The 5,062-nt window shown below is 40.4% G+C and overlaps 1 long non-coding RNA gene across 1 annotated transcript; it reads left to right on the top strand.

Annotated features, from left to right (window-relative positions):
* The first annotated feature begins 1,662 nt into the window (after positions 1–1,662).
* On the top strand, positions 1,663–4,784 carry LOC120813629 (uncharacterized). The gene is made up of 3 exons (XR_005710945.2): positions 1,663–1,777; positions 2,006–2,029; positions 4,388–4,784. It is a non-coding gene; the product is annotated as an uncharacterized LOC120813629 (long non-coding RNA).
* The last annotated feature ends 278 nt before the right edge of the window (positions 4,785–5,062 follow it).

The following is a 5,062-nucleotide window of genomic DNA, read 5'->3' as shown; positions in this document are numbered from 1 at the left end:
GGTGGGGGTCAAGGAGGTTGTTACAGTCGAGATAAGAGGAGAGTTGATTAAAGATAGCACGTTCAAGGGTTTTGGACAAAAAGGGAAGAAGAGAAACCGGTCTGTAGTTGTTTTCTTCAGAAGTTTTACAGAAGCCAATCTCCGATAATGCTGCACTATGAACAAATTTGCAGGTGTAAGACTAATGATGTTGCTGGCACTGCAGCTGACAGCTAACCGAGGTTACATTGTGATAACGGCAAAGAAAATTTAAAAATAAATATGCAATACTTTTGGGCTGATCCAATCTAATACATGACTCCATCTCATGATAAGATCTGAACCAGTAGCTTTAGTACAGAGGCAAAACAGCCCATCAAACATGATGAGCACTGTGGATCATTCCCAGAAGGAGTAGCTGGTTCAGCTTTCTCTGAAAGTATCAACAAACACACGGCTGATTGACCCGAACCTGGGTTTGCACACACACATACACACGCAATGCATGTGTGCCTCTAGGACACACTACATGTGACCTCCAGGGTCCCTCTAACCTGGTGACTGGGAAGTACAACGTTCAGTTGAAGGCAGCCATAAATAAACAGCAGTGGCCCCCTTCACAGAAACACCTACACACACATAAGTAAGAGGCTTCCACTGCTGCTGGTTTCCTTCAGTTGGGAGAAACTGTGCTTCTTAGATTGTGACCCGAGATAAAGGAGATCATCATCCTGCAGGACTATCGTCATGCTTGCTGTTTAATAGTGTTACAGGTGTGACTCATTTTCTGACATCTATGATTTCCTTCAACGTTTAATCTTAATATTAGTATGCATTTGTATTTAACACTTTAAACACCCCTTAACAAACTGTTTTAAAGAAGTCAACCTAAATTTTAAATGTTCATTATTTTTACAAACCTCTTAAAAACCTAAACTTATAAATGTATTCATGAGACAAAATATCTTTTGTCTGTAGTAAGCTGGTGTTCTCTTTCCCAGGGACTTTTTTGTACCAACAATTGGAAGAGAATGACAGAAAGTGTCAAGTCACTCGTGGCAACACAGAGAAAAAGCATCTGTTTGCAGTTCCCCTCAGGTCCATTCCCTTCTTCCATCATAGCTGGGGAACATGGTGGAGGATTTAGCTGCTAAAGAGGAATCATTTCCCTGTAAAACAGTGCTAAGAGAGAGAACTTTAAACTCACATCCATGAGGTGGAGACAAAGACAATTGAAAACGTAGTGTTGCTCTTGGTCTGCTGGATGTGGAGAACATGATCATAATAACTACTGTTTAATGTCATGTTTACAGCTCATTGCACTACCCCAAAGCAGCTGAATGAGTCTCTTTGTGCAGCTTTAAGTATATCTATTTTCTATTGACAGTGAGAGTAATGTTGAAGACAATCCACACATGTTCCAGTGTTGTCACAGGTTCATGGGTGTTAATGGATCCAGTCTGCAATGAAAATTCAGCCATGCTGCTTCCACTGTCTACTCCAATCAAACCATATTAAAAACGTGGTTTATATATTTCGTAGACATGGACATTTATTGACATAAAACCGATTGTTCAGTTCACCTTTCTGAAGTGACTGAGCTGCTCTGGCATCTGTATGAGCAGGATATTGACTTAAACTATCAAAGAAGTCAAGCCAAGGACATTATTTCCCACCCCCAGTCTGCCAAACAGCAGCTTGTTGAGAATTGTTTCCTCAGCTACCTTTTGAGCTGGAAGCTTACCGCTTTGTTATATATCTAACATAACCGCCGGACTCATCAACCTTGTTTGAGAAAGTAAGAAATATCTTCAGTTTTCTTCTTCATATAATCTACATACATGCTTTTTAATAATAATTATAGTTATAGTTATTATGTCAATTCATATGGCTCATGTTCGCCATTTAAATTCCAAAGACATCCTCAAAATGTAATCTTTAAAATTCCTCCTGGAGTTTTGCCTAACAAAGGACATTAGTGAATTCTCAAAATCATGTTTCTTATATTTCTTTGTACTTTTTCCAGATTAGCTGAACTGATAACGGCCAGGTGAGTATTCCAGTTTCACTGGCTGTCCTCATAACTGTTTTATATCCGTCCTACCAGTAATGATGTCAATCAAATGTGAATTGCAGTTCACATCACAAATATCAAGGGTGGGGTCCAACTGAGGAATTTGATTCCAACATAAAAAACTAAGGGGATCCCACATTCCAACTGCAGCTCAACTCCCTTGGGCTTCAGTTCTGTCATGTCACTGACAAAACTATGACTAAATACTAAATACTATAAACTCACTATATCCTATAATGGCAACTCAGGGTCCAAGGTGACAAACTGACCAATTATTAGCTCTTTCTCAACCGTTGACTGCAGGTCCTTGACTTGCAGCTAAAAGCCAGTAGGTAAGCTTTGAGCTGGGATCCTTTTGTAGCAAACACTTGAGGAAGTGTTATGTTTGATGAATCATTGTAAATGCATCATAACCTCAATAAAGGCAAAATGTAGTTTCTTTTTGCTTGGGGAAGTTTAGCCCCAGAAGGGTGATGACAATAATTACTTCATAGTTTCATTTCTGCCAAAACAAATCCATTTCTATCCCGGATATAAACGTAATGTACAATACACCAACAGATTTGCTGAGCACATTTCTGTCATTGAATGTATCTTTTTCGTTGTTCATTCTATACACATGACATCCATTGTAGTTTGTACATCCTGGGAAAGGAATCCTCCTCTGCTGTTCTCACTAAGATTTACCTTTCACCCCATCAAAGGTTTTTTTTATTTATTATTTTCCTATGCTGATGTGAGGGTTTTGGAACAGAGTATCCCCTTCCAAAGGATACACTAACAGCATCTTTGTTGTGATGGAGTAATGAACCTTGCAGCCTGTTGGGGCTGCTAGTAGAGCTTTACAACTTCTTTACACCTAAACGTGACTTAAAGAAATTTCAGGGAATTTACTCATCCAACTATTTGTGGTTAATTTGCTTAGTTTGCTTCTTTACATTGTTTCTTATTCAACACTTGCAGCGGGACGGTGATGATGACGGAAGGAGCATCTCATTGCTACAATAAGAGTACAATGCATTTTTCATACAGCACTTTACTGTAATCATTTTTACAGCTTTTTACTGTAATTTAAGGGGGGTGGATTTGGTACAGTGTACATTTGCTGTCTTGCTCTGGCATTTACTTGCAGTTTGCTCTATATGTTAGCCTTTCAGACACTCTGCCACTGCACCCACCCACCCACCCGCTTGCAGTATAGTACAGTAGCGTGGTGGCAGAAGGAGATGTGAGGCGATAGCCCCTTTTTTCCAGGGCAAAAAAAGACCCCAATTGTGTCTGAGCGCCCTCCTCTCCCTTGCCTCGCCTCGCATGCCTCTGGAAGTGCAAAGAAAAGAGAGAAAGAGATTTAGAGAAAGGGAGAGGGAAGGAGGGAAGGCTGGTTCGCTGTGCAGCTGCTCCTGCAGAGGCCTTTGGATTACATCAGAGTGGCTGAGAAGAAAGGAATGAGAGGACAGAGAGAAGAGAGGGGGCACCCACAGGAGGGTGTGAGGCACACTCCACAAATCAGACCTCTTTTTACCATCCTCTCTCTATCCTGGTCCCTCGCTCTCTGCATCTCTCTATCAAGGGTTATAGTGGAGCGGCCCTCCACAGAGCTATCATTGTTATGAAGACACACACACACACACACAAACACAGGGGAGGAGGTAATGACTTTTTCTTCTGTTACTGTAATTGATTGGCTTCTGGTCTACATTCCTTTCCTAACCTAATCTATCATTTTGATTAATTTAATTTAAAAGCAAACTTTTGAATTTGTTAAATGTTCATCTGTAGAAATGTATAGCCCATAGCTGAGCTAGCGCTTTCATCCAAAGCAACTTAATAAGTGCATTCAAGCAAGAGGGTACGGACCCAGAACAACAAGAATCAAGAAAGTACAGTTCTTTCAGGAGAGCCAAACTACAAAGTGCTTAAGTAAGTGCTAATAAAACACCTACATGCTCTGAAGGCCACACTTACAGTGGGCTAACAAGCCTGGCTATTCAGAACATATACAGTATGAACATTTCTGCGCTGGCAATCATTCTCAAAGACTTTCACATTGTTTTGTATACAGAGGTACCTGTGAGCTTGGAAGTTTAAACCCTGTTTAGGCTAATCTTAACCTCTGTAACCTCTGTAAACTAGGTCATTTGAAACGATGTCAGACACAGCCTCCCCAAATACAACTTCATAAAAGTGTGGGACTGATCTATATGAAGCTTTCTGTGAGGGGGGGCACTGACGTTGTGTGATGCTCACACTTGACACATCACATAACCTACACGTTTGAAGCATACTACTATTACGATTTTTGGTAATGATCAACTGAATATGTGTATGTTGTAGGTTGGACTATGTTCTCTGGGACTCTTGTGGTCGTGCTGCTGGTCCTCATCCTGTGTAGACGGGTTCTGTGGCATGGCATATGCATCTTTATTGGTCAGAAATGGTTTGAGAAGACCCCGAGGACCAGAGGAGCTGCCAACCAAAGAAAGCCTGGAAAAGTGACAAATGAATAAATATTGTTAAATTCTTTAAAAAATGGTCTGTCATGGCTGTTTCTTTCTGATTGGCTGAGACAACCAAGCAAATACAGCCCAAACAAATTTGAATGTACAAAAAATAGCCTGACGTCATGTACAATAAATATTTATTTGGAAATCTTTTGAAGTTTGGATTTTTTGTGGGGGAATTTGGTTATCTTCCTCTTTTTTCCTGCTGTGTTGCAAACAATCTAAACAGGTCATCAGTTTAAAAGATACCTTCGGACACAATCCCCAACAACGGGCAATTTCAACTTAACCTGGGATGAATGAAACTCAAGCCATGCCAAACCAAATACATTTTTCATTCAACAAATGATCTCTTGATGAGCAGATGCACGACATAGACCCTGTTTTGCAATTGCTCGACTTGATGATTGTTCCCTTGTTCATTGTGATGACTCGGCCAAGGTCATATTTTACTCACAACTGTAACTGCAAGTAATCACTCTGTTCTTTGTTTCTGCAAATAAAGAAG

Source organism: Gasterosteus aculeatus, chromosome 12 (assembly GCF_964276395.1).
Source record: "Gasterosteus aculeatus chromosome 12, fGasAcu3.hap1.1, whole genome shotgun sequence".
Taxonomy (NCBI): Eukaryota; Metazoa; Chordata; class Actinopteri; order Perciformes; family Gasterosteidae; genus Gasterosteus; species Gasterosteus aculeatus.
This window is presented reverse-complemented; position numbering and strand designations above follow the sequence as displayed.